This window comes from Neopelma chrysocephalum, unplaced genomic scaffold (assembly GCF_003984885.1).
Source record: "Neopelma chrysocephalum unplaced genomic scaffold, ASM398488v2 Primary Assembly neopelma1_64, whole genome shotgun sequence".
NCBI classification, from domain to species: Eukaryota; Metazoa; Chordata; class Aves; order Passeriformes; family Pipridae; genus Neopelma; species Neopelma chrysocephalum.
This window is the reverse complement of record NW_020897721.1, coordinates 5,094,478-5,112,317: the sequence shown is the minus strand read 5'-3', so window position 1 is coordinate 5,112,317 and position 17,840 is coordinate 5,094,478. Positions and strand designations below refer to the sequence as shown.

General features: G+C 45.2%; 1 protein-coding gene across 18 annotated transcripts in view; it reads left to right on the top strand.

Moving 5' to 3' along the window:
• Nucleotides 1-17,840, top strand: part of PTPRF (protein tyrosine phosphatase, receptor type F) — a 287,080-nt gene that overhangs the window by 154,277 nt on the left and 114,963 nt on the right. The gene's annotated exons all lie outside the window — the stretch shown is intronic.

Genomic DNA, 17,840 nt, shown 5'->3' with positions numbered 1-17,840 from the left:
ATAAAAACCAAAATTGCTGTAGTAAGAATTACGTTTGTTATATTTCATAAAAAATACCCTCATTTAACATTTTCTGTGAAAGACCAAACTGTCAGAAATAGACCTAGCTTTATAATTGATTTTTCCTGCGTGGACTGCTCTCCATCCCAGCCTTTGAGTGAGCCTCATTTATATGTGAAGTGCATGTTGAGTACAAGTAGGAGCTGTAGAAGAGAGGGACAGAAGAGCTAAGTTGTTGCTGGGAAGGAAGGAAGTACAAATGAGAGAGAGAGAGGTCAGACATTCTGCCTAGGAATACAGATTTTTTTTGAGAGATGGTTATTGTCTTTTGTTCCACTGCCCAAAGTTGCCCTAAGGACAAGTGCAGTAACACATGTTTTCACATGCCCATAGTTTTTTCTGACAACGAGGAATGCAGGCCCTAACTACAATATGGGGTACATAAAAGGCCACGAGAAGTAATCTACAAATGGAAAAATATTCCATGCAACAAAAGACTTGAAGCTCTGTATGCTGCACTTAGCAGAAAGAGGAGCAAGAGGTGAAATATTTGTGGAGTATGAGTGCCTAAAGTGAGAGAAGGTGCTAGCTGCAAAGAATGACTGTTTAATCCATCAGACAGAGCCAGAACAAGAATCAATAACTGGAAGCTGAAACCAGAGAAATTCAAGCAAAAATAAGGCTCAGATCTCCCAACAGTGGGGCTGATTTGCCACTGGAAGCATCAGCTTCTCTCTCTCTCTCTCGATATTATCTAACTCTGGACACTTTTCAGCAAGACCTTTCAGCCCAGCTGAAAGGAAATAGAGCACAAGGCGAGTGTGAAGGGCTGCTGCATGGAATTTGTCACGGCAGGTCAGGCAAGGTGACCAAATACTCTTACTGGCCTTATAATTTTTACCTGGAAATATAGCAGGTAATTTTTGGATTAGCTCAGATTTGTGATTCTCCTTAGATCTTTCCTTTGAAAGCAGCAGAGAACTGATTTTCACACGGGTTGTTTTGAAGTGGGAATGAAATCAAATGAAATTTTTGCTTGGTAGTAAGTAACATCCTCCCTGGGGTGGCATGGAGAAGAATCCAGAAAGCAATCGTGCAGATTAGCAGCAAACCTTGCTCTCCATCTTCGCAGGCACACGGCTTCAATTGCAAGGTTAACTGTGTCCTTTCGTCTTGCAATTTCATCTCTGCGTCAGGTGGCAACTTAAATTCCTCTACAGGAAAGTGCAGGTCCCTTCTCTGGGGTCTCAAAGATGGTAGCTGTGCTAAAACTGCACTGCTGGATCAGCATGCTGTGAGTCCTAGGAGGACATCCAGAGTGGATGTTTCTCTTTCAAGTGAGAGCGAGCCGTGGAACTGGCTCAGCCATGGCACTGGGAGGTTGCTGTAAGACAGTGTGTGCAGTGCTGGTTTGGGATTTTCCAGTAAAGTCAGAGTGAAGGGGAGGGTTGAGTTTTGAGACCATATTGTGCTAGTGATTGACCACTAACAGCAAACCCCAATTCTCGTCCTTTTCATGTGGAACACAACTAAAACCAGCTCTTTCAGGAAATTAGAGTGAGGATAGATAGGATACGTGCATGCAGGGCTCACATGTCATCACTTTCCCAGAAAAGGAATCTTTCTGGAGGTTACTGGAGAGCAACTGGCAGCCGTGGGAGCAGGAAATGGTGTGGCTGCAATGCCGCAGCTGGTAGAAAATGCTGTCAGGTTTCCTCAACTGTCAGTTTGGAGCAAAAGAAAATGTAGCACAGAGCTGCCAGCACATCTGGCATAAAGTAAAAGTTTAACTAAGGCATCCATCCTGCAGCTTGGCTGATTACACACTACCCTAGAACAAACTGTGGAAAAGCTGACAGGTAACAGATGGTGGAGGCAGCCTAACTTTGTCCACTGGCTCCTCCCAGTCCTGCTCCATTAGCAGAGGCACCTGAGTTTGGTGGCCTGTAGGAGCACTGCTGTGGGCTAAGCTAGGCCTGTGCCAGCAGGGTTGTTCTCAGGTTGTTTGACACTGGCTGCCTTGTTTGCCATTGTCAGTAACCACGGCTGTCAGGTATGGATTTTGGTATGTCCCTTTTGCCTCTGGTAATGACTCACAACTGCCATGTCACTGTTCTGTTTTTAGGCAAGAACACAAAGCTCACCCTTTCTCCTGCAGTCATTACTCATTATCAGGTTATTTTCATTAAATTATTGTGTGTCTCCTATTACTTGTAACTATAGCTAGAAAACACAGAAAGATGTTAGGGTCATTTTCACGCTTGGTGGAACCAAGACCGAGATCCCAGTGGTCCAATGATCTGAATTTGCCACAGTGTTTAGGGTCAGTTGTCTGTGGTCAGGGAGGAGCAATATTTGCTGCACTGAGCAGGAAACAGCTAGTTAAGAATAAATGGAGCACTCAGAGATGAGGAGCAGAAATACTCGTCCTTTTATCATCACCATCTGCTTTTTTCCCATGGAGGCATGTGGCGTACTTCACTTCAGCCTAATGCCAGCTCTGCCCAGAGGGGTTTAGATGAAACAAATGAAATTCCTTTCTCCCTTATAATGTCCTTGTAAAATTGCCTGACCCTCAGTCTTTGCCCTCTTTCCCCAAGGTTGAAACCAAAACAAAATAAAAAAAACCAAAAAACAACTAGTGGTGAGGACCCTGTTATTTTCTGCCTCTGTCTACGTTTCCATAATGACTTAATGCTTTCTGGTGTTCAGATGTGATGAACATAGTTCGGGGGGGATTGAGATGGTTGCATTTGTATTGAGTACTCCCTCACTGCTGGCATCACCATCAGCTTATCTGTGCACAGTCATTGGGATGGTGTAGCTGCCGAGTTACTTCAGCTTAGTGTCTAGACTCTTTCTCTCCAGAAAGATGATTAAAGACTTAGCCAAACCAATCCAGTCAGTTGTGCTCCCATCCAGTCTAATCCCACTGAGGAGGGTGTGGGAAGCAAACTGGCAGCTGTGGCCATTTCCACCTTCTGAGCTGAAGAGCATCTTTAAGACTCTTGTGGACTTGAAGCTTGTGGAAGCTCCTGGACCACCCTGAACATCCTTATGAGTTCTTTAAATTACTGCCTTGCCTAGACCTTCTCCATCTTTTCTCTTCTCCCTCGTGCTCCCATGTGAAATGATACAGTACACTGGCACATTTCCTCATTAGCACAAATTTCTTTGGTGGCTGAATTGTGTGCGGTGTTAAAATCTGGACTGTGGTTGTCAAAGCTAGGATGCTTAGGAAAGAATGGCTTTTTACAGAGCCATATGCAGCTCAGGCAAAATTTGAAAAAGAAAATCTGTCTGTAGAGGCAGCGCACACGTGACTGACCTTTTTTTTTAACATGAGAGAGCCACGTAACACTTGAAAATATCTACTGTAACCACAGCCCCAGCTTCTTTATGAGCATGCATAGTGGGCATTAGTTTTCCCTGGGCATTTGAGGATATGCTGCATGGGGAGAAGGCAGCAGCTTTGTTGTAGACACCCAGCAGTGATGGGAGGAAGCTGCACTAGGCAGTAGCACGTACTAAAATCCAAGTTCATACAGAGCTGTGCGTTGCTCAGGACTGGCAGTCCTGCCCACTCTCTTTGGACCTGCAGGGTTTAATAAGCTGCCTTGGCACAGCAGCTTTCACGTTCCTGCACTGTGAACTCTGCAAGCTTTCTCCATGTCCCCACTGCAGTTTATAAGCTCTGTCTGCCAGGGATGCTCTGGAGCACCTTCAGCTTCATAAATAGGGTTGTCAGGAATATTTTTAAATACAGCTGGCCAGTCTCCTAAGAAGTACTCAAATACAGATTGCTAAATGGAGAATTCAACTAGAATAATTTGAGATACTTTTCTTGGAAAGCTGTGAGAGTTTACAACCTTCTCTCTGCTATCTCCAAGATACAGATTTATTCGACTTCAGAATCCCTGCAAAATTCCTCCTTAGTCAGTACCCGCTCCTTGGCGGTTCTTCCACTTGAAAACAGTTAATTAGTCATAAATATGCAGTGACTGGCCAGTCTCCCTAGATAGATACATACCAATGAAATACAATTTGTAGAATTTGGGATTGCTGTAGGTGCTACGGAACGTTAAAAATTAATATCCTCAAGTGAGTATCCCATGGGAGGTTATGGTAATACTGATGTCCTCTTAAAACTCAGGATTGTTGAAAACACACATGAAATAATGGGTAATAAGAATTCATATAATCATCTCTGAAAAGTTAAACATGAATCAGCAAGAATTGATTGCTTTAAAAGACAGAAGTTTAATGATCCAAAGAGCAGCAGTAGTGGCACCATTTTGTTCCTCAGTATGTAGCCCTGCAGAAAGAATTACCATGATGCCATATAACAAAAATGTTAGAAAATCTAGTACAACTGTTAAAAACACCCATTTTGATAGGTTTTTGATGATCATGAAATGAATTGTACCAGGTTTCTACTAATGCGGAAAATGCCTCTGTGGTACAATAAGTGGAACTGTGTGAACTGTGAAGCCTTAGGATTGCAGTTTCATAGAAAGAGGTGCATGCCATCCCTCCTACTACATTATGTATTCCCCCTGGAGTACTTCCTTCTTGCAGAGTTACAGGTATAGAAAAGATGAGCTGTTACATTAGCAAAAATCGTTGCCTGCAATCGTGTATCATTCCAAGAGCTAAGTCTCTGTAATTAGCAAAGGGAGCAAAGCACTTGCCGTGTTCCTGTGGTACCGAACTGGTATTAGGCAAATGGAAGCTGGGCAGTGTGGTTTTTGGACTGTGTGTATTATGGGACAGCTGCAGGTAGTGTCACAATTAAATGTGTCTGTTACCACATGATATCCCTCCTCTTCAAAGTGCTTTGTGCTGTGCTCTTGGGGGTGTTGCTTTTGCTGGCTTGGGGATGTGTACAGGCAACCATTCTCATACAAGCAGTAGTTGCAGCTGCCAATCCTGTGCAAAGACAGACAGCTAGGGCAGATCCCTGCACTCTTCATTTCGTTTTAGTACTTGTGCATGTCCCCAGCATGGCCAAGAAGGGGCACTCACTTGCAGCAGTCTGGGCTTAGTCTTTGGTCAGCAGCAGCCACCCCATCACAGGGCTGTGAGGTTTCCTGTGGGGTTGGACACTAACTTACTCCAAGGCCCCCAGCCATCATTTGGGAGCTGCACAGAAGAGCTCGTTTAGGTGAGGTGTCTGTCAAAGAGGCATTCAAAGGCCCATCTCCCTTTCTCCCTACAGGGTGGCTTAATTCAGAGGCTGCCGCCTGCGGAGAGAGGTATCATTCAGAGTGAAATTACAGACAACTGACACGATCCCTGTCCTCGTAAATCCCCAATAATTGTGACAAATGTCTGGAGCACCGCAGGCTTGCCGTGCTCTGCCAGCTGCCCTGCCAGCCCGGCAGCGTGACCCCATCCCAGGGCTGCCGGGACCCGAGCTGGGCTTTTAGCTGTCCTCTGGCAGGCACACACAGGATCAGATCTGGTTAGAGCAGCCAAAATGGCAGCAGTTGTTTCCTGCTGCCTGGTTTGTTCGTATTGATTACAGACCCTGGTGGAAACCCACAGCTGAAATAGCAGAGTTTGCTGCCGGTTTTGCTGTGTCAGCAGACTCCTGAGATTTCAGTAGCATGAGATCAGAAGGGAGATTAGGTCATCTGTCCCGATGTCCTCACCTCTCAGACAGTCAGCAGATAGTCCTGTGTGGTACACCCAGGCCTCTCATTGCACAGGAACCCATCCCAGGAGAATGGGAGGCTCAGGGGAGCTGCTGATGCTGAGGCCCCCATGATGCAAGGGGGGGTGTTTGCAAGGGGCTCATGCCATCCCTGCACACTAAACTAGGCTGTTCTTGGTGGGGGATTCCTCTCCCTTTGGCCTCATCTGCTTTCTCTCCCTGGAGATCCATTAGTGTTTCTGATCCCTCAGCTTTCTACAGGTTTCATGGGATTATTCCTAGTGCCAGCCCCAACCATTGCTCTCTCCAGCCCCACGGTTATAGCTATGGCTGCTCTCTGCTGCTTCAAGGAAAGCTGGGAAGGAAGGAAGCAAAACCACGGGTGCACTGCAAATAAAATTCCTCCCTGAGCAAAGCAGGCAGTTGTTTGAAGCCCTGGGCTACAGGAATTGATGAGAAGTTGTCTTGTTGCAGCTGTCACATGTGTGCTGAGGGCCACACAAACACCCATCCACCCCTGCCCCTGGCCCGCTCAGCAACGCTGGTAAAATACAGGCTAAAAGAACATGTGGGGTTTTGTCCCAGTGTATTGTTCCCTCCCCTTTTATGTTGCACTGAACTTGCTTACTCAGGAAATTCTTTTTTTTATTTCCGAATTAAGGATGTGAAATTTTTATCATTTTAAGATCTTTTTTTTAAAAAATAATAAAACTATCTGTGGAGCTGCCACATTGAGATTGATTCATCTGGAAAGAGTGGTATTTAAAGCTAATCTTGCTTCAGTTCGTAAATTGCTTATTATATGTGGTGCTTAGGTCTTGAATCGCTTTTCTTGGCCAGGGTGCTCCAAGCTCTAGGGGAAGAAGAGCGTGAAAGGTGCAGCTGCATTTAAAACTGAAGTGCTCATTTCGAAATATCTCCCTGTAGCGATGGGAATTTTTCTCCCCTAAACAAGTGTTTGGTTTCAGGCTGGTTGGAGACACATCCTTGAGGAAATAAAAGCTAAAAAGGAAAAAAAGAAAGGACTGTCTGCAGATTCATTTTTCCATTACTTGGAAGTCATCTTGTATATAATTTAGATGGGTCTTAACGAGGCATAAAGTCACTTTCAGAAAATTGATGACTCTTCGTTCACTTCTCTGAAATGAGGGCCTGGAGCCTTCCCTTTGTTCCTTTGGTGGGATCATCAGATCTGATTGCAGAAACTCGATGAAGCTCTTAATCCAGGCACCAAGTAACCACAGCTCTGGCCTTCTCCTCTTTATTGATCTTGCGGCCGGGCCACATTTCTATTTCAGCCTAGTATATACTCCATGTTTCCTTATCTCCAGTGAAACTCATCCCCGGCCCTTCTGGATTTGTTAACTCTTTAGTCCCCTAATGTTGTCTAGAAGGGTTCAGAGAGTCTGTGGGTGTTCAGAGAGGACTTCTACCAGCTCTGACTCTGAATTTGCAGTTATGTGGACAGAGCAGGACCCAGTGCACCCACGTTGTTGGGGTCTGCGCTAATCACAACATATTCAGAGCCTCCAGTTCCACCTCTTTTTATCTTTATTTGCCCCCGCTGCAAAACAGGATGCTGGCACAGTCATTGTGGGCACATCGTGGTGGGTCCCTGGCATTTGCAGGATTCATGCCTGTGGTGGATTTGCCTGGGCAGCCTGAGAGGTAGGTGAGCCCGAAGGATGGCCGGGGCCCGTGGGAGATGGTGCATGTTGTACATTCCCCGGTTCTTGATTTGTGAGTTCGAGCACACCGCACAAGTCAGCAGGTGTGAATTTTTCATTGCTGCGTCCTCCCCCGTGCCTCAGGGTGCCGTGAGCTGCAGTTTGCCAACTTGCTGCTTCGTAGCAGGAAAGGTCAGGAACCACATAAACAAGGTGAGAAGCAGAGTGGGGCGGCACAGCCTCCCGGGCTGCTGATTCCTCCTGACATTAGAGCGCTAATGAATGTTCTGTCATGGTCCCGTGAATATTGCAGGAAGCTTTCGCCTCCCGCCTCCCCTGCCTTGGAGTTACCAAGGTTACCTGACGTGACTTTCCTGGGAGAGAGGAGCAATAGCTGCAGGTCGGCGGCTCCCGGGAGCATCCCGCCTGCGCAGCAGCGTGGGGAGCGTGGCCAGTGCAGCCTTGCCACCCTCCTGCTCCCTTTGGCTGCTGCTGTTCCCCTCGCTCCCACCCCACGCTGCCTAAGGAGTCATCGGTTTCATTTTATTTTAGGGTTTCTTGAGTAAGGATCATATTAATTTTGTTTTGCTTGCATAACCCGGACTGTTATCATCCGACTAATTACTCACATTTTCCTTCAGACAGCAAATGGGAGAGATAAAGCTGCAGCAGGTTTATGCGATTTCTGCTTATCAAATTACTGTAATTATTTGAAGAATGGCTTAAAATTGTATGGAGTAATGAATTTAATTACGAGTTTGCAGCGATGCCTTGTGCTGCATGTGGCTTGCAAATGGGCAAGTTTATGAGGAACTCTTCCCAGAGCGGCAGCGGGCGGGATTGCAGCACGCTCCTGCAAAGAGAGCCTCCAGCGCCTCCGTCCCACGGCGAGGGGGGTGCGGCACGCTTTGCAGGTTGGCTTGACAAATGGTGCTCATCATGCAGCTGATCAGCTCACTTAGTCCAATTCTAACACGAACCCAGGCAGCACAGAAGTGCCGGCAGCCACCTGGTTGCGGTGGTGGCATGCAGCTGGTTGGCTTTGCTGATCCCCTCGGCCCCGGGGCATGTGGGGGACCAGCTCACTTGCCCAGACCTCCACAGCTCCTCCCGTTCAGGAGATCAGCCCGAGGGTAGCTGTCAGGGAAGGCAGGTCAGGCAGTGCTGATAAACCTGTCCCACCAGAGCCACAGCCTGTTGCAGCCTGCTCCGAACATTCAGGGTAGTGTTTGCCACCTCTCCACTCTGCACTAGGAAGAGCAGATTTTTTTCATCACAGCAGGGAGATGCACGGGGACCTCTGTGAGCTGTGGAGCACACACTCTCCTCCCAGCATGTCCCCACACCCTCCAAAGCAATTAATTTCTCCCTGCCTGCTTGTGCTTTGCTTTACACCCCTGCTTAGTTCCAGGTGCTGTAAAAAACTTGTGCTCTGCACTCCACCAAAGGGCTCCAGCCCTTCCTGAAATCTGCAAATGGGAGCATGGCAGCTCTCCATCCCCACAGCTGCAGGGCCAGTTGAACTGCTTGAGACACATCCTTCTGGGCTGCTCCGTGCCTCTTTGCACAGATGTGGAAACTTTGTGCTTCCTGTCAGCTGAGGTAGTGACAGTATATGAGATTTCAGTCCTTGGTTTGTTGACTAAAATACAGGCAGTAACAAGAGGGTTGGAGTAATAGTGAGCTCTACAGGCAGATGGTTGGGACTGGACAGTATTTTTTATGTTTTTTTCATTACATGCTGCTGGTATTTGATGTAGATGCTGTTAAGCAAGTGAGTAAATAGCTAGAAAGACTAGTCCAGAAAGGTGCAAAACCAGATGAAATACTGTCCTTCGGAGCAGGATGGTTTCAGAAAGCAGGAATATGTGCCTGAGAGACAGCCCAGCAAAGGTGGATCAAACTGACATTCCCAACAGAACTGGATTGTAGAGATAGACATAGGGCCAATAGAGTGAAGAGATTTGGACTAGGTGCAGTTAGGTAGTGGAATAAAAATACAATCACAGAAAATTGAAACTGGGTATATGGGAAGTGGGAAAACTGCTGGAACTTCAGATCTGTGCTGAGATGTTCATTGATTCATAAGGGACTGTTGGCTCATCTGGTACAACCTGACTGTCACCTTGTTCTGTGTAGTATCCCCTACAACTGGGTAGATAGTTCAGGACTAACTGCTTAAAATGTCAGGTATGAAAGGCAAAACAATAAGTGGCCAACAGCCATCCAATGTCTGAAACCTTTGCAATGATGAAATGGCTTGGAGATGATGCTAACAAATGGTTCATGGTCTACAGCGCAGGGATTACAGTGTTAATTTGGGGGGGGGTAAATTAAAACAAAGGTGGCTACCTTAAGGGGTAGCCAAATTTCAAAAGTGCAAGCCTGCCCTAATTTAAGATTTAGGCAAATCTGACTTGCATGCAAAGAGAAGGCAGCATTAGCAGTCAAAGCTCTCATCTTTCTTGACGCGCGAATAAGGGAGTTTCTGCGCAGGATGGAGTTGTACATGATATTATGTCTGTCTAAATGCAAGGTCAAAGCAGATTCTAAATGGCATTGACTTCTTTTAAAAGAGCTTGTCACAAGGCAGACATGAATTCTGCATAATCTCTGCAGTTTTATGTAAGCGAGGCAGAAGCGAGGTGCGGAGAGAGCGCCAAGAAGAAATGTTGTTGTTGAAGCCATAAACCAGGTGCAATTTTTGGCAGTCTTTCCATAAACATGCTTAAGCCAAGGAAGGGAGAAAAGCCCACTTTCATTTGGAAAACTCGTAAAGATTTGTGCAACGAATGCTGTAATTGTTAGTGTGTTGATGGCGGTCGTAAATTCAGCTGAGTGAGAGGAGATTGCAGGGCATGGCAGCTCACCCTGAGTCTGGCTGGCTGTGTCTCCAAGACTCTGACCTCCAGCCACAGCCAGCCCCTGTGGGTGTCTCCAAGGAGAGTGTGTTTTCTCCTTCCCATACTGACATGAGCTGTTTCCACGGGGAAACAGGTGTCAGCATGTGGGACAACAGAAAGAGAATGCCTTAAGCACCGGAGCATGAGATTTCATTACCCTTAGTGTTTTAGCCTTTATAGCTGCAAATGTTATTAAACATCATAAAATTGTCCAGGTTTCTTTAAGTTCAGCTGCAGCACTTTTCCCACTTTGTTCTTAGATGAAGGAAGAAGACAGCAAGGCTTGTCTATGAAAAAATGAGAAAATAAGAGTCATCTTAGAGTCTTAAAAGCAGTTGGAAAACGTAAAATAAAATTAGCAATAATATTTTGCACACAAAGCTGTCTTCAGGAAGGATCTGTATCAGAGCAAATAACGGTGGCTAATGTTGTCTTCTCTCAGTCATTTTTAAAGGTCATTTCATGATCAAAATCTACTTGCTAATTTAATTTATATTCTCAGTGTAAAATGTAAGGTGATGCTGTTACTCTGTTTGCAGGTGGTTTTGCTGGGGAGAATCAACCTTTGCGCTCAGTATGTGAAGGTCTGAGTCCTAAGCTTGTGCCTGTGGTGGTCCAGCTTAGGTAGGACCCTAATTCCCAATCCAGGGTTTCTCAGGTGTTTAAATCCAAGGGCTCTCTGATCTCTCTGAAAAAAAATTGTAGCCTATCCAGTGTAATGTTGCCTCATGGTACCAAATAAAAATCGTATTTTCAGTTGCTTTATTTATTTTTCTGATTTTGCTTGCTGCCTGCATGTGTGGGAAGGCAGACTTGTGTTTATTTGCCATTCTGTAGCAGACCAGGGTTGTTCATGAGCCACAAGTCAAGGGGGAGCTTGTTCTCCCTGCCTCACATTACCTTAGAGATTTCCTCTCCCCAGCTCTTTCTGTTCTGTTGGGATGCACCTTTCTGTCACAAGGTGTGGAATCAGATATGTCGCTGAGCAGAGCTGAGCAGAAAGAGAGAAGGGAAAGAAACCTAGGGAGTGAAACACTTTGGAGAGTCATATTAGCCTTAGGTCAAGCACTCAACAGGCAATATGAAACTTGGATTTTCAGCTCTCACATGGCAACATTCATGGCTTTGGGACATTGCCTTCCTACTTTGTCACAAGGAATGATTTCCTCTGTATGGGCTCCATAGAGATCTGCCTCAGGTCTGCTCTTGGGGAGATGTGGTGCAAATCCCAACAGCTGACTGTCTGTCTGCCAGAGAGCCCCATCTGTGGTGTGAAAGCCTCAGGAGCAGGCAGCTCAGATTGCAGAGGTCTGTGGTTTCCCTGTCATTTGTGTCTCCAGGAGAAACCCATGAGATCTTCCTCCAGCTACTGAGCCACGGGTCCGGTCACGAGAAACTGAGTGTCGTCTGGAGAAGACTTGAGACTGTGTTGGTTTTCACAGATAGGATGAGGACCTGCTTTATTTTCCCTCAGGCAGGTCATGGGTCTTGTCTGGAAGAAAAGATGAAGTTTTCCCAAGGAGTCTGAGGCCCCCGTGATCATCTCCAACATCAAAGACTCCTTGTGCAGGGTGTCTTGTCCTGGCATTTTGTGTTGGTTGTCAGCTCAGTAAAAGTGAGCAGCTGACATTCAACCTTGGCAAGGGTGTCCTCTTGTGTCCCAGGCAGTCTTGATGTTGGAGTTCCATCAGCTCTGAAAATCATATTCTGTGTCTTCAGGGCCTCAGTAGAGTGTGCTCTGCTCAGGGTTTGCTGTTGATGCTCTGAAAAGGGACACATGGTCTTGTTTACTTAGTGCATGAGGGATGCTTAAGACACGAGTGCCAGCACTTTTCCTCTGGATGAATTGTCCTAGCACCAGTGGCCTGTGCACTGTATAGTGAGCTGGGGAAATTAGGATTCACAGTATTCTTATCTGCAAGGAGGTACCTGCCTCTTACATCCTCTAGGAAAGACTTAGAGCGGCCTCTGCTTAGCAGAAAGTTTTCTTTCCTGTTAGTGTTACATCTGGGAGAGCCGTGCCTCATCTCTTGCTTGTAATTACATCAGTAGAGTGTCTTGGGAGAAGGTTAAATAGTCTTTTGTATATCAAATAAAGCCAGTGAACTTCACTGAAATCATTTATTGAAAACAGTCCTGATTATCTGTATATACTGCTGTGTGGTATTTTAAAAGAACATCTTAAAGGGAAACGTGGAATTGTTTAAGGCCTCTAAAGACTGTAGTGCAGAGGCTATGCAGCAAATGCCTTTATAATCTAGGATCTGAAGTAGGCTTTGAATCCAATTGTGTTTTTCACTGTTGTAAAACATGAGAGATTTTGATACAGTAACTCGGATTTGATTCAGAACTTTCTTATTAACTGTTCTTCATGCACATCAAATTTTAGAGACTGAGCTAAAGGGCTCTGCACATCAAGGGTGGAACTGACTCAAGGACAGAGCTATTAAGGTGTGTAATAATCAAGAGAGGAGAATTAATTGTCTTTAATTTGGCATAAATCCCAGGGACCATAACTTAGGTTATTAGGGATTCAGGGCCTATTTCCAATTAGTTATACCCAAGCATGCTCGCATATCCGACTTCGGGAGTCTAATCCATGAGTGTGTTAGCACAGCGTTGGTTGACATGCTAATAAAGGACAGCACTGCCTGACCTCTCCGTGTGTGGTCACTGCCAGACGGTGTTTGCCCAGCAGTAAATCAAACCGTGCTATTGCTTTATCGTTTCTGACACCTTGCAGTGAGCAGCTCGGTGCGTGTCAGCTGCTCGGGCAGCCTGTGCAGACAAAATCACCTGGGCCGTGCTAGAGTGGGTCAGAGAGGCTGCTGTGGCTTTTACATGCTTTTTTAGTCTTTGAGCTTCCTTCTAAGACATCTGCTCCAGCAAAGCCGGGGTGTCTGCCCTTTAGGTGTACAAAAATGTAAATAGTGCAGTTGTTATCTGTACCGGAAAATCTGGTTTAACCTGAGCTGGGTTATAGAAAGATGTGGCAGCGGTTTCCTGAGTTGGCAGCGGCAGCAAAAGCACACACTGCGACTGCGTGGCTCCAAGTGCAACACCTCCGTGCTGAAAACGTGGGAAAGTATGAGGGACTGCTCGGCCATGGCCAGCCAGCTCCCCCTGCACGTACCTGCAGCGCGGGGCAGAGCTGCCACGTCCCATCCACGGCAGGGCCGGCTACTGCATCACACCAGGGAATGGAAAACACAGCAACATCACCCTTGCTGCAAAGCTCTCAGTGTAAACATCTGGGGGTTTCAAGGAAATGTGGGCCTGGAGAGTCCTGTAGAACTTGGAAGCTTCTGTAAGCCAGGCTGTGTGTACCTTGCATCAAAGCACCAAAAGAGTGCTGGCAGAACGGTTGTAGCCATGTGTGTATGTGAGGGGCAGAGGGAAAGATGGTTCGGAGCAAGGGAGACAAACCAATTTATGCACTCAATTCCCCTGTAATCGTTTTCAGAGACCTGCAACCCCACGGAGCTTTAGCCCCTGTCTGTCAAATGCTGCCTTTCAATCAGTCAGGAATGAAACAATACTCGGACAGGGCAAGAGCACAACCTCCCTTTATAGCTGTTCTCAATTCTGTTTATCCTGAACCTTGACTTTATTGTATGAGTAGATCCTGGAAAGTCCACGGTGGCTACCTCCTCCCCACCCCCTTCTGTGATTTCCCATTTGGAGAAGAATAAGAATTAAGGAAACCTCAACAGCTACCGTGCAGACTGCTCCTTCCAGCCACTGGTTAGTGGAGCTAGTGCAGGAATCTTCCCAAAGAAAGCTAGACTTACATTTCAGGGAAAAAATAGTAGATTGTCCTTAAGACTTCAAGGCCAACAATCCTCCCATTTTCAAGACAGGGCCAAACCTTTTTAAAGCTTTCCTTAATTTAATTTTCCAGCACAGTGAAACTGAAGCTTGCCAAATCCAGGTGTCTGGTTAGCTTTCTTGGTCTGTTTCTGGCAGATGTAATATTTTGGGGGGAAAGGTAGGGACCACAGTTAGAAAGAACACACCCTTCCACTTGGGAAGTAGGAGTCCCATGCCACCAAACTGTGCAGCCCTCCACGTTTGCCAGGGAAAAGGGGTGGGGAAATCCACAATTTCTGTAGTAGTCATTTGATAAAATGAACCTTTGACTAACAGCAAATTTGTCTGAAGTTAGGGAATGCATTTTCCCTGAACAGCAAAGGAATTTCAGCTGATTTCCTGTATTTGGTTATATTAAGATGAGTACCACAGGAGCCAAGAGATGCCGTTTTTTTTATCCACTTGGTCTTGATGTGGTTTCACTGCCAGCTTTCCATTTATCTGTTGCGTGCTCTTTAATTCATGAGGGCCTGCACTGGGGATTTGTTTAAAGCCTTGGCTGAAATTATCAGCCACTCCTTTTATTGCACATCTTTCTGAAAAGATGGGTGTTGTGGCAAAGCAGTAAATAGGATATTGAGCCTCTGCAACACTTGCTATCTGTAAAAAGAAGAGTATGTCCTCTGTTAAACTCTGAGCAATTACATCATCCCAGCATTAAAAACCATCACTTGTCTGGCAACAATATCTCACTTGTGTTTGCATGTAGGCACTGGCTTGCTGTGGGTCTTTGGCTGGGGGCCTTTCTACATCCTTCTGTCTCTGAAGGACTGTTAAGGTAACCAGAGTCTCCATCTAAAGTGATGTTGGAGCCAGTGCAATTAATGGATCTTCTAGAAAGTGATGGCTTAACATAAGACATAAAACAAATAGTAAGAGGATATATCTGTCCCTGACTCTGGTCAAGTCTTGCTGTGTTTTCCCCTCTATAAAAAATCACTCCCCCACCAAGTAAATAAAGTTAGTTACTCACTATCTCAAGATGTTTTCTGTGATAGAGTGTTTTAAAACTTCTGAATGGAAAGCAGTGATTTGCCATATCACTGATCTGTCTGGTGTTCAGATTAAATTTAAGCCATTCTTACAATTCTCAAGTGATTTTGGTTCCAGCAGACCCTGTATGCCTGAGCTGGCTGCAGTAGAACAAGGGCACTGAAACTTCACATTTATTGTTTCATTTGAAAATAGAATTTCTCTGAAAAAAAGGTGCACGCGAAACTTTCACAGACAGAGAGCTACCTGATGTCAATATGTGTATATTTTCTGAAGTTTTTTAAAGGTTATTTTCTTTCTGAATACTGTAAAGGAATAATGCCTTGGACTATAACCCGTGTTTTACTATATTAGCCTTTACTGGGACTGGTTCTATGTACTGTTTTTGGTAACTATTAAAAATATTTTTATATGATTTCTGAGCATTTGCTCAAAACACAGTTTGCTACAATTAAGGAAATTGCAGACACAACCACATGCATGAGATTTAATTGATAGTGGCAGCAAAGGATTGTGCTGGAGAAAAGGCATAGAGTGAAGGAAAAGACAGTATGGGGAGGTAGAAGAGCAGGCTGTTGAGCACCAGGACTGGTGCTTTTCAGCTTTTCAGCTGTTGCTGCATAGGAGCCTTGTTTTTGTAAGAATTATGTTCATCCTCCTTTCCCACACCCACACACCTTGATTGCAGGCTTTGGGATTCAAACTCTCACGGCATCACAGAGCAGCTCCATCCCAACTTGGCAATTTTGGAGGTTGACTCCAAAAGTTTCAGTTTAGTCTTTGAGATGAGAGAACAAAACGCTGTTTCAGGGGGACATTCTGTGGGGGCAGGGGGAATCATTGTTTTCCTTTGGAAGCACTGGCTGGTTGGGAGTGCCAGAATGTATTTTGTGCTTTATCTAATGACTCCCCAGCTCCTCCCCAGTATGATTTTCAAGTTTCAATTTCCAAGCTTGAGCAGCTTTCCAGCTGCTCTGCCCCCAGCCTGTGGGGATTGTTGTGACCCAAGTGCAGGACCTGGCACTTGGCCTTGTTGATCCTTATGCCATTGTCCTTGGCCCAGCAATCCAGCCTATCCAGATCCCTCTGCAGAGCCTTCCTGCCCTCCAGCAGATTGACACTCCTGGTACCTCAAGGGTTTTCCTTTGGGGATTTTGGGAAGGGTGAAAGATAAGAGGGAGGTGTTTCTCTCCTTAAAAAGTCAATAGTCATTGCTCATCCATTTTGTATTAATACCTTCCTTTTTCAGTGGCTTAGATGCAAGGAAAGGCAGTGCTTTTTCTTTTCCATGTTGGAACAATTGCTGGGGTGAGGGGAGGGAAGGCTTTTTCATTAGAGTATTTTATTAAAACATACAACCTTTTCCTGTCCCTAATCAAAGTTTTTGCTTGAGACTTGCTGGCCAGTGATGCTCTGACAGGCTGCAATGTTCCCCACAGAAGGAGAAGCCACTGGATTGACAGTGATGCAGACAGGCTGCAGAAGCTAAGCAGAAATCAGATTTTAGCACGATCTACCCCTTTCAGCAGGAGTTAAATGACCGAAAATCTTGCATTCTGGCCTGTGAAGTGGAAATGAACAGATTTAGTATTCCAGCTGAGTGGCAACAGGAATGCTTCACTTTAATCTGAAACTCGATGTTAGAAAGCGTGGGAGAGCTCTGCTGTCAGATTAACTCTGTTCTCATGCACTTTTTCCTGCACTGAACTGCAACCAAACATACATGGATCAAAAGTCAAATGCTCCATTAATTTAACCACACGTTGGATTTAATGGCATATGGTAATGCTTTATTGATTGCACATCTTAAAAATGAAAATCTCTATGCTAATAACATCTCACATCAGTGCAGGTAGTATGAAAAATGCAATGGATTAATAAATGACTTGGAATACAAGTAAGAGCTGTTTCCATGCTTTTCCTTGAAAAGATTGAAGTTTTGGGTGTGTTTTAGTGGGAGTGTGTTTATATATTCTGTCATGAGGAAACGTGCAGTAGGAATAATTATGTCGTATTTCCTGTATAAAATATTAAAAAGCAACAATGGTTTGAAAACAGTTCTAGAAGCAGTTATACTCAACAGCTGGTACCAACAAATGACACAGTCCTGCCTGAAAGCACAGCAGGGTCGTCTTTTATTGTTCCTTTACTATGGAGTCTTAATAGCTGGCTGCAAAACCCTTCTGAATTCATGTGTTTGAAGAACTTTTGTGAGTTCTTTCAATGCATACTTCCAGCTGATGACTCTTTTTTGTAATAGTTTTTGAAAGAGCCTGGCCTTATTTATCAGCTGTTGGATATGACCCACAAAACTCTATTTTTACCTCCTTGAAATTATGCTGTAATTTTGAGGGAGAAAATAAAAAAGTAATTTTTTTTCCTCACCCAACAAGGATTAAAAAAGGGGTGCTTGCTCAGGCAGGGGATCTTGCAAATATGATCTGTTTTATTTGTGTGTAAGCTCTTCCTCACCCACATTTTTGACATTTCTTGACGTAGTTTTTGCTGTGCCCTGAACCCTTAAATGACTTCCAGTGCCATGCAGTCTAAGCCTATTTTGGTACTTCACTAGCATGAGTGACTGGTTTCTCTGGTCTCTCAGGAAAATGCTTGGTTTTGTGTGTTCTTGGCTTTGAGTTGTGTGTGGACATTGCTTTAGGCTCATGGAAGAGCACTGGGCTTGGATTTGGAGCAGGAGGTCCGGGGTGTTCCTCACATCTTGAGGCTTTGTATCACACTTCCAGCCTCTTT